The sequence below is a fragment of the Typopeltis vanoorti genome, chromosome 17 (assembly GCF_054136105.1).
Source record: "Typopeltis vanoorti isolate ZY-2024b chromosome 17, IOZ_Tvanoo_1.0, whole genome shotgun sequence".
In the NCBI taxonomy this organism is placed as follows: domain Eukaryota; kingdom Metazoa; phylum Arthropoda; class Arachnida; order Uropygi; family Thelyphonidae; genus Typopeltis; species Typopeltis vanoorti.
In genome coordinates this window covers 113,236,338-113,248,668 of record NC_143565.1, presented here as the reverse complement: position 1 = coordinate 113,248,668, position 12,331 = coordinate 113,236,338, and the positions used below count along the sequence as shown (strand labels likewise).

Genomic DNA, 12,331 nt, shown 5'->3' with positions numbered 1-12,331 from the left:
GTGGAGATGATAGTAAGAGGCCTTCGAAATTCCCCTGACTGCTTCTTTGTTTATCACACATGGCAGTAACTTGAAACCATAAAGTGTGATTCAGTTGGCCAGCGTGCTGCTTTGATTCGAAAAGACACCTCGCCCACTATTTGAATTTTTCTTTTTTTCGCCAAACAAGAAACTTCCTTCTCTCTCACATCAACTGAAGAATTCTTAGGATAAACAAAAAATAGTGCTGGGTTAAACGCAGTGTAAATTAACATATCCAGAATTGATGCGTGTGCGTTCTTCATTTGAAATATTTGTTCTTCCAATTGTCTCAACAGTAAGATTGCTACAACCAGGTTTCTAATGCGGCTTTGGCTAGCGTCCGCCCATCTAGTAAATCGCTGGATCGGGTTTAGAAAGTGTTATTCCAAAATAGTTGTTTCTTCTGTCTTATTCAAAGAGTGTGTAGGTTACTGCTAAATTTCTACGCAATCTCACCCCTCAGTTCACATGATCGGAATGATCATGTGAACTGAGGGGTGAGATTGCGTAGAATCAAACAGTTCGGAGCGCTGAAAAACTCATTTAAAGTAACAAAGAAAAAAAAAAATCTGAGATTCGAATAATATTTGATTAATAAGAAAACATTAAATGAAATTCGGTTCTTAGATCATTTTCGATAGTTATTATAAATTTAGTTTAATCCTTTATCCAAGTGTAAGCAAACAAAGTTTGCGCCTGAAGTATCTTCAGGACTGAGAGTAATTTAATAATAAGTTGAGACACCTTTTGGCAACTCGCATAGGTAAATATGAGTTCGCCATTGCTTCTACTTTAGTATTGCCATCTTCGGCCATCGTACGTCAAAATGAAGACCTCTAAATCACACTCACTCAGGCAGAGCATTTAGCTCATAAACTTTTCCTCACACAGCAATCCTTATCAGATAGCAGGGAATGAAAAAGCATTTTGCTTCACCCGTATAGTCAGCAACGTCTTGCGTTTAGTATCGCCAGGTATACAGGTATATTGGTGAGTTGGGATTAATACCCTGGAAGGGTAATGGATGGCAATGCTGTAGCCAATTCTTGCGTCTTGCGTTTAGTATCGCCAGGTATATTGGTGAGTTGGGATTAATACCCTGGAAGGGTAATGGATGGCAATGCTGTAGCCAATAAAGTTTTAACTGAGGCTCGGCTATTGCTGTTACCCTCCTGCCATGATCAGAGCTTTAATAGCTCAATAACACCTTATCCCTACACTCTCCTCTACAGATAACGGGGAAGATGAAAAGCATTCTTGCTTCGCCCTTTAAGCCAGTGCTTATAACGATAAGGACTTGATATTACCATTTTCTGTGTAAAGAATAGCTCCACTGCAGCCATGCATGTCGTACGAGGCGACTAAAATAGATACCCGGGGAGGAGGGGTGATTGATGGCAATGCTGTAGCCAATGAAGTTCTGTGGCTCGGCTATTGCTGTTACCATCTTGCCATGATCAAAGCTATAGTTCAATATTGCTGTTACTCTTCTGCTATGATCAGAGCTCATTGCTCAATAACACCCTATCCTTACATTGTCCTCTACAGATAACGAGAAACATAAAAAGCATTCTTGCTTGCTAATATGGGTCTGGCTCCCTCTGACGAGACCTCAATAAAGGTCGAAACCGGTATGGGTAGTGGCCCTTCCCTTAATGCATATATATATATATATATATATATATATATATATATATAAAACTTGTGCTCACCTCTCGTAACTGCATGCATGAAAGCGTGATATGCTTTCATATGAAATGTTAATTTAACAGATAAGGTACAGCAAGTTTCAGTTATCAATATTTGCCTAAGTTTTGCATTCTATTTTTGTTGTTTAGCGTGGAAGATGTGACGAAAGCTCTTATTCAAAAAATAAAGAATTCCCTCCTTTATATAAACCCCTGTTTATATATTTTTTTCCTCTTTATAATACCCGAATCATCATATTTAGTAGAATATCGCTAGCCTAATTCCAACATCAAAAGGGATTAACAAGGTTGGAACATCAATGCATTTAATACGATTGTATTTATAAAAAGGAAAATCCCAAAAGTGGTCGCGAATTTTGGAAACATTTTGTTTGAAAATGGCCAACTGTAGTCAGTCAGAAAAGCTGCGTAAAAATGACATTTACCCTTAAATTGGTTTTCTTAAGATATGAGATAAGGTAAGCATTTGCGTTATGGAGCACCCTTAGATCAGGAAGTGTCTAAGGGCGTTTTCCATAACATAAAAGCATGGCTTATATCAAAGATTATAACATGAACTAGAAGTTTAGAGACATTAAAAAATACTAATTTTCTTAAGATAGACCAAGAAGAACTGTGATCTCTTGTGCTTTCAAGCGTCGAGATTTTGTCAAAGATTTCCATGCTGTCCTGTCCAAGGTTTGTTGTTTTGCTTCTTTCCAGTTAATTCCCTTCTTTTCCAATTAATTTTTCTTTAATTTCCTTTTTCTTCCCCAACCAAATAAAAGAGAACAGTTTTCACCGTCTCATTATTTGAAGAAAAAAAAATCTTAAATTCATCTTTCTGTTTCATGGAATGTTAAACCCACATATTTCATTTTCGGTTGTTCAAAGAAATTTAAAAACCCTCAAATATCTGCGTAGGCTAAAAGAAATCCTACTTACCTTAAGATGAAAAGAATGAAACGATTGAGGTTACCTTAATCCTCGCAGACCACCCTACAAGGGTCAGACAACGGTCGTCACCTTAGCCACTGTTAGTGAACTGCAGGGGTGTTTAACAACGTAATGACCACCCGCATTATCGCCTCTCCAACATCACAATGCACGAACACGCGTCATTCACAGTCGGAATTTCCTTATCACCGAACACATCATTACATTAGACAATAAAATACTTTGTAATCAGCGCTATGTTTACTTTCTACAGATTTTCCCCTTTCTACTATTCTGTACCTTTTATTTTGTTCATTGATAGCCATTACCATGGCAATGAACGACTTTTCGTTGTTACGAAACTAAATAGATCGGAATGGGACGGGCGGGAAAGTAGGATTTTAACGGTTTTAAAAAAGAGACAATTGGAGCTATTGCACTCTGGAAAAGGATACACTTAGTCACTTTCATGAGGAAAGCTTGCAACGTTACTTGGTATTTTTGACGTAAAACAGGAGATAAGGATAGTTAAATGCAGAAATAGTTACGTGTTTGCCTCCTATTCCATTTCAATCATAGGAACGGAGAGATTTTTATGGCCAGTAATCAGATTATAAGGGCAAATTGTACCTGCTGAGATTTCGAGACATGTAGTGTCAGATAGGGTGGTAAAAAGCATTTCTATAAGTACTTCCCTCTTTGAGTAATTGGAGTTCTTATTCTTTTGTGAAAATAATCAAGCGGAGAATGCTTACAATTCACTTGAGTATGTCGATATCAGTAAAAACTTTCAAACGTCTGATGGCGTACTTTTTTTATATAAATCACCTTGTAATTTAGATCAATACAGACAAGAAAAACTACAACAATAAATTGAGTTGAAATTTGCTTAAGTTTATAATTAAATATTTTTAGAAAAGGTGTTTCAAAATAATTGTATTATATCAATTAACATAGCAGAAAATATTCTGAATACTTAAAATCACATGATACTTTTTTGATACAATATTTTTATAAAGAAATTTATTTAATTGTTTATATATAAACAAGTTACAATTTAGTATATAATGTATAATGCCATTTAAGAAATGCATTTTTTTTATTAGTCGACTAACAGTGGACAATATTTTTGGTTTTATTTGTATTCTATAACGATATCGACATAAAAATTGAAATTTATATGGGGGGGGAAATATTCTTAAAAGAGAAATAACAGATTTTAAATAACAATGGCATATCCGCATTCTTTCTTCAGAGATAGCATATTATACAATTAAAGGAGTTAAGATTATATAACTATTGCTAATAGTATTTACAACACTTCCAACTATTCAGCGAGTTTAGTGTTGCTTTGAGTTACTTCACTTGTTTTTAGAAGTTGTCTTTGATTAATATAAAGAAAAATAATTCCTGATACTTTTTATTGCATTATGTTCTAAAAGTTGCTTTCTCATGGGTTAATTTTTTTCTAAAATGTTATTTCTGATTGGGCTTAAAAAAAAAAACTGAAGTTTTTGGATTGAAAAACTATTTCTGTTGACACAAGCCGAAAATGGCATCACCAAAAGTTTTTCCCTAAATGGCTTCAAATGAAGACTTTTTCACTGATCAAGAAAAAGTTATATCTCTTCCTTTATTCAAGCAATTCAATTTAATTTAATTGCATTATACACGCCCGAAATGGGTGTGTACTTTGCATTATGGGATATATACTAAGGCAAGTGATATGAAGTCATTAATCTCTATATACAAGTAGCTCAGACGTGAATATATTTCGCGCGCTAAATTTTGCTTTGCTTACTGTTTACTTGGAAAAAGGGTTAAAACCAAATATAAAATTTCTTAGTTATCTATATATAATATATATACATTATAGAAATCAATCAATCTATATATAGAAATTTTACCAAGCTTAAATTGATTAAAAATTATTTGCGAACAGCAATGACCCAAGAAAGATTGGTTGGTCTTGCAGCTATATCGATAGAGGCCAACATAGCTCATAATTTAAATTTATGAAGAGCTTATAGTTTTATTTTGCGATATCCCCGTAGAGTAAACATTTAACTAATATTATTATGTGATCGGTTTGCATTAATGTTTCTCTTGTAATAAAAACAAAATAACAATTGGAGATTTTCTTATATTTTTGTCTTATAATCCATCAGGAGCGATATTTAACTGTTTGCCTCAGGGTATGATCTAATCTGGCGACTGCCCTGTGTGTATGCTTCCAGATTGTACATCGAGTTTGAAGTATCAGTTTCTACTACATTTCTGACAAAAAGCCAGATCTACTCCGGTTAATGACTGTTAGCATTTTTCTTTTATTTAGACGCCTTAAAAACAATTGAAAAAAAAAGTTCTGTTTTCCTGGTCAGGATTTTCCAAGAAAAAAAAAAAAAAAAAGACATTGTTTGAAAATCATTAGTGCCACAGGAGACAATATCGGACTACTTAAGGAATATGCTGGATTTAAAGCGACACGTTTTGGAAGAACGATTTCGTTGTAAAAAATAAAGTTTAGCAAGGTTTCGCGTCATTAATGAGCGATGACAGAACATGTGCGTTATCGTTACGTATTGGATTAACCAGTAGCGTGCAATATTTCATATTTAGCAATCCTCAACGCAATGGCTCTATCCTTGCTATTTCCTCCTCCACCTAATTCATATTGAAAATTAAAAGGAGTGGTAGTTCGTTAAGACTAATCTATAGCGTTTTGCAATTTAAGATCGAGAAAATGAAGCAATTCATTTTGCGTAACACTCCAGCCCACCAAAAGTAACTTAGAACTCTAGACGAATTAAGGGTTAGGTAACCCGTGACTCTAGAGATCAAATAATAATTTTGTCGCTTCAGGTCTCCACTGTAATTCCAAACGATAAAAAAAGTTATTTAGCTAGCACAATCATTCTAGTGGACCACCAGTTTCTTATCCAATTTTGAAAGATTAATGATGACGCAAAATTAAACTCAATTAATTCCTTATAAGGACTGGCTTAAAGGGGCGAAGCAAGAATGCTTTTCATCTTCCCCGTTATCTGTAGAGGACAGTGTAGGGATAAGGTGTTATTGAGCAATTAAAGCTCTGATCATGACAGGAGGGTAACAGCAATAGCCGAGCCTCAGTTAGAACTTCATTGGCTACAGCATTGCCATCCATTACCCTCCAATGGTATTGGATTGAATGAATCAATCCATATATATCTTCATTGGCATTGTAATTTCTCTCTCAAACACTATAAAAGCTATATTAAAAAGCATACGGTGTAGTTTCATAATTTAATTTAAATTTCTTTTAAAAAGTTCCTAATTCTAAGATTTTTTAAAAATAATTAAAAGTTAATACTTTCCCTTATATTTTATAAGAAATTAATTGTTTTATTGTATAAAAAATATTTTTGCATTGTCTCCACGCATCTAACAGCACACATCCATTAACTTTGATAGCCCTCGAACATAAAATTATCTTCTAAGTTGATCACTCACGTTTAGCAGAGTAATAACTATAAAATATCACTGATTAATACACAGCCAGGTTTAAAAGAAACATATTTCGTATTCTGTTAATCTAGGTCAGTGCATCTTCTTCCTGTCTGTTTTTCTCTGGTTCAGCTGAACCTTCGTCAGTGGTTTTCGGTCGGCAATCGGTACAGCTCAGCTACGTGGACTGAGTGTCTCGTAAGGGCGTTAAGAAGTGACGTTTATTACTTAAATTACCTATTGACTTGAAGCAACCACACAACTTATCTCTTCCATTCCCCTCCCATTTCACCAGACTGCAAGATTTGTATTAGGCGTAGGCGAAAATACAAGCTCAGGAGCCACACCTACAGTGCTGACATTTACGGTTTTAATATTACACAAAATCCCTGGCGAACTAACACCTCTGGTCCACTGCATCCAGATCAACATTGGAGCAGATACGCCCTCATTCCCTCTAAGTATTTAGATGTCCTGTAGGTCAACCTCGTTTTATCTGTACTAATTTTTGACGCAACTTGTTGCCATGATTCATGGGCTTTTCTCCCAGGCGAGAGAAGGGAGAAAAAAAAAAAAAAAAAAAAAAAAAAACTCCCATTTCTCCTCTTTGCGTTGGCGGTGCAGATGTGCAGTTTGCGGCAGGTCGTTGGTATTCACCCAAGGGTTCCGCGAGCCACCGCTGCTGTCATAGTTCTCTTATTTAGGTGGTGCACAAACAGGTTTTATAACCATGCGAGGGCAAGGTCTTCCCGAGTATTTGACATTTACCTGATGGCGTGCGGTCAGTAAAAGTGTTCAAAACTGGACACAGCATTGTTTGGGCCTCCTCTCGGCAACTTGAAATATGACATGTGACCACTCACGTGACACCAGAAATATACTAAAGAGCTTACGGTTAGCAAAGTACAGTTTTCAATCCTTTGAAGGAGCCTTTGAAGTTTGCCGTGTATTTAAAAATACACCAGACGAAATCTTGAGAAAGATCTTAGCAATGAACATTTACAATGTCCTAAGAGGGGGTGTCGACTTTTTCCTATATATCTTCAAGAAAAGATGCATTACTGCCGCATAATAAGGAGGATAATTACAAAGCACTTCTATCCATCTTTCTTGGTTTCGTACATCCTTATCTCTGTCTTTCCTTAAATCCTCTTATCAGCTGTCTTTCACCGACGTCTTATTCTTCCGTCTCGTATATACCACTAAAGGGCCGCTAGCTTTCCCTGGCTAGATATCCTACGATTGTAGCATGCTGAAAAGTTCGTCTGCCACGTACGCTTTTCTATTCTTAAATTAATTGAATTCCTCCCATCTGGATATGCACGAAAGAGCGTTACTCTATGGCTTGGAGTGAAGCCAACTCTATTAAAAGGCCACCTAATACATCGTGAGAAATTATCATGCCGGAGCCTTCAATATTGCTAATGACACTAATGATATATATTTTGTAAGTTTAGGTTAATGGCATGTATAGCTTTCTGCTTAATTATAAACATAATTACCACCGCTCAAAACAGTAAAGTTCCTTGATTTTCTCCCACATCTTTATCGAAATCTTATAAACACCATCTTACTTCTTCACGCCTTCTCTTTGTTCAAGAAAATCCGTCTGTAGAAGGCCACACCCGATTCGGTATGCCTTTGTTTTAAAACTGAAGGTCGACACGAGCACAGTGTGTGTATATATTTTATACAGATTTATATATAAAAAAAACTCATGGTCACTTTCAGCACTGCAAGGAAAGTTCAACAATAGCAAAAGATCGAAATAAATACCTTGGGCTTCTGGATATACTATTAAAGTATCGTTATTAACGTGTCTGGTTTTTGTTAAAAGACTTCCTTTAGAAGGTCATCCGTAAACGTTTTTGAAATAAGAACTTGCATAGTAATTTAAACCTTGTTTTTTTTAAGGCGCGGGGGGGGGGGGAATGCAAGTAGCGACAAGATTGATTATCAAACGTTTTACCAAAAAAGAAAAGCTTGGAAAACAATACCTCATTTGCCGTAGGAAAAACTACAAAAACTTGACTTGGAATGTCACAGTAAACGCTTACGCACAGTGAGATATGCTAATCTCAAATGCTGAGCATGTGTGAAGACATTGGCGGTTGGCTCAATGAAGCAGAACTGAAGCTTCTTACAGATACGAACAAGGATTCTGTTAAGTTAATAATTTCCATATTTTTCTAGGAAATAACGCAAATTGCTTTTATGAATATTAGTTCTAGCATTCAAACCAATCGGCGAAATTATTGAGACAGAGAAATTTTTTGTCAGAATCGATTCAGCTTTTAGCCTACATACGAGAGATAAATTTTTGAAATCTAGAAAAAAGTCAAACCCCTTCTCCCTCCCCCCCTCCCTGTAAAGATACTTCTACGTGGTCATGGAGAGACCCATCTAAAATGTCCCTGAGTCAATGGTAGTAGACCGGCATAAGTGATTGCTGGTGCACCAGTTAGCAGATGTCTCTCAAATATTTAAACTGATTTTCAATTTTTCAATGAGATAGAATTTAAAGTTATTCCTGCACATTTCAAATCGATAAGGGACTGTTACCTTTCACGTACCCAAAAATGTAAATATCTAAACAAAAGGGATGTTGACCTTTTTACCTAAATGATTAAAGTTAATTATCTCCGTCCTCAAAGAATCAGGTCATTTTTCTCTTAGCTTTCACATTAGGAGGAAGGTAGCTAACTTCCAGATTAAATAGATATTTAGTACGCAAGAAACTCGGGGAGTAAATTATCCATATTCATTTTTTAAAATTGTATTAGAAGATTATGGAAATTCCTATAACACATGCCAAAGAATTCGCCTTAAGAGACTTCGTGTACAGGGGATTTTTAAGAGCCCTTAGACAATAAATTTGTTTAAAAAAAAGTGTTGTAATAGCAATTAAGTGTTGCATAATTTTTTGTTCCTCTATGCAGCAAAGCAGGTGTTCGTGTACTAGTCCAACAGCCCAAGGCATACATGACTTTCCCCTCCCTTAGATTACAGAAATCGCATTCTTTACTCTGCAGATAACGAATTAGGTATTGGTATCATGTGTTTTGTGTTGACAGACCTGAAAGGTATAACAAACTAATAAAATACGAATATTTCAAAACTTTAAACAGCTCGATCATATTTTAATTGAACGAAATATTATAGCAAGTCTCTAGATAGACGATAGATGGCGCCAGCTACTGCGCATTAAAATCGTTATTTAGTACAATGTGAGATAAATGTAACATTTCTTCTAATTGCGTTAAAACTAAAATCAAACGAATTTACATTGAGATTTAAAATTTAGATCTTATATTTCCTATCCCTCTCCAATGAATGATGACATTTCTTTACCGATAAACATTCCATGTAATTTTTATTGAATGTGATCAGAAATATTGCTGGTTGAATTAAGAATTCTTTGTTTGCATATGGTTATTGCAAGTATTCAAAAAATAATTTAAGATTCTGATGCTAATAATTATTTGCTGAAATGGTTCATATAAAAATTAAAAATTTGTTTGTAAATACTATAGAAAATATTGCTTAATAATTAATTAAGAACCTACACCAATAAAATAATTTCATATTAGGAAAATAAATATTTTTGGGTTGAAAATTTCATCATCGAAAGAACCGCTATTCGAAGTACCAAGTATCAGCAAAGTGTAAAATTTAAATAAGTGAATCATTGAATTCTCATGTATTTCATAACTCGTGTTACTAAGTGTGATAAAGACTGTTTAGCAGAAGCAAGGGTTCGGTTTAGCTCTATTTAACTTGTCCTATCATGCAAATTAATTTTTGATAAACTAAAATTCATACAAATCTTAAACCAGTAATATTTTTGAATAAACAGAGTGACTATTTCAAAGTGACTTATTTCCACATTTAGCACGTAATTTTTTTTTTCCTTTTGTAAATTCATACAAAATCCGAGTGCTTTATTTTAACTTTAAAATATCGCATGTTCAAAATTCTCACGTATAAAGTAACGTCTTACCTCCACACCCAATCGTAGCCCCATGACGACAAATCCGATACACGATTCCTTCCAAGAGTTTTACTTTTATAGCTCTTGCTAGTAGCAATATTATCTTGAGATTTGATTCTCCTCCCGAGGGTACTGGTACGAAGCATACTTGACAGAATCTTCACTACTAACGGTTTTGTGACAAGGGGAAAAAAATGTAGGGGAAAAGAGCTCGTGCTCAAGGAACGTATAATTTTGCAACACGTTCCAAACAGGGGGAAATAAGCTGGCGCCACCACAATCTAAATCCGATTTACGCAACCGTGTTACGGAACAGCAAATATTTTCCATTACCCATATCCCTCTTTTTTTTTTTTTTTTTTTTTTTTTTTTTTTTTTTACGTGTGGACATTCCCCATCTATAAATCATTCCCTATTCCCCTTCCCCTCGGGTAGTTTTTTTTTTTTTTTCCGTATTCTTCCGGCTATTATTAGCGACATCACCTCCCCAAGCTGGGATTTCCCACACACACAACACAACACTAAAAGCTCGTTGGTCGAGGTCAGAGATCACCTAATCCAGTGCAGGCACAAATGTATAAGTGAAAGTCGACCACTGGCGACGACTACACATACTTTCGACAGTAAACGGAAGGTCATGTCTTTGGACAGTAAACAACTGATTTACCTTCGTGGGATGTCTTTCGTTTAGTAATTAACTTCGGAGGTGGTTCATTTGGTTCGGGTTACGTCTATTTATCAATGGTTGGTTAGTGTTAAGTGACCAACACTGACCATTAGTCACTGACTCTGAACGAAAGAATCCTTCACTTTTGGGTGGGACTGTTTTGGTTATTGTTCGCTAACAGATGTTTGTTTACGGTACGCGTCCAACTCCACGACGAATTGAGAAAATGAAAACATCACCTGTTCGCTTTGTAGATACCGCCTCCTTCCCTGAGCGGAGTTGACGATAAAAGAAGCTATTACAGTAACCTGTGTGTATTCTGCCCAGCAAATCAATCAAGTACCTGATAACATACTGTGAGGTAATCTTACTGGGACTCGGCCACTGACTGAAATAGCAAGTGGCTCATCGAGGTCTCACTGAGGGTCCACCCCGTCCCCATTGTTCTCTGTTCTTCTTCATGGGTTGGGAAGATCAAGGTTTACTCATTTATTGTAAAAATTCACTAGAGATAAATTAAATAAATACATCTACATAACGCAAATTATACAAAATCAAAATTACGTCGTTAAAATTTATGAATTTAAGAAAACAGCTTCGTATTCATACTTCCATAATTATTGGAAACAGTGTGCACTAACCCCCACACATAAGAGGTTTTAGGACTTACAACACAACAGTCCGGTGCATGTGTGAAGAAGTGATTAGAGAGAAGAAAGGCATGTCTTAATCTGTTTCTTGAAGAGTTAAGGTTGTATTTATTTGGGAAAATGCTATGAGAAACAATACTGCAAATGGCAGAGGATCAGAAGTTGGGTGAGTTTGAATCTGAACCGTATATGGATGTTGATCAGAAGCCGCTTGTGTTCCTACACGTACATGTTTGGAAGAAGGGTAGTGGCCTGTTCATTAAAGTCATCACCAATAGAAATGATGATGAAGATGATCAGCCTGTATTTTCGCCTGATGAAGACCTCTCTCATTGAGGGAGAATTGGGTCTACTTCCCATGGTGACCCAGTTCATCTTGGAAGAGTGTATACACATTTGTATGGATGAAGGTGAAAGACAATCACGAACATTTGCCCACAGCGGGATTCGAACCCGCAGCCTCTTGACTGGAGAACGGATATGCTAACTAGTCGGCTAACCAGGCCAACTTATCCATAGTAATACGTATGGAAAATACATCATGAAGAACGTTAACGTCTGAGAAAGAGATTGTAGGGAATCAGTGAGGTGAGCAGTCATCTTTAAGGAAATGCTCTATTCTGAATATAATCAAGCGTTTGTTGCGCTATCCCAATTGTAAGAACACTATTAAGTTGAACTGATTTGGGATTTATAAACTGTTAGGAGTGGAACAGAAGAGAGAAATAATGCTTAGAATAAAAAAGTATATCAAGTTCTTTGCAGACTGAAGATTGCTGTGGATGTGATGTGTTGATGCCAGGATAGACGAGAGAAGAAAGGCAAGCCAAGAAGGGAAAAAAGCGATCTTGGTGGCCTAGAGGAATGCTAACGATTTCTTATGGAAAGCAAA

The 12,331-nt window shown here is 35.9% G+C and overlaps 1 protein-coding gene across 5 annotated transcripts in view; it reads right to left on the bottom strand.

Moving 5' to 3' along the window:
* The window catches only part of LOC150097806 (uncharacterized), a 105,244-nt gene extending 102,432 nt beyond the window's left edge, over positions 1 to 2,812 (bottom strand). For 4 of the 5 annotated variants that reach the window (XM_090406787.1, XM_090406790.1, XM_090406791.1 and 1 more), the window contains exon 1: positions 2,655 to 2,812. The gene's annotated coding sequence lies outside the window, so the exon portion shown is untranslated. The remainder of the gene's footprint in view (positions 1 to 2,654) is intronic. The other variant, XM_090406789.1, reaches the window with a different exon arrangement.
* Between the last annotated feature and the right edge of the window lie 9,519 nt (positions 2,813 to 12,331).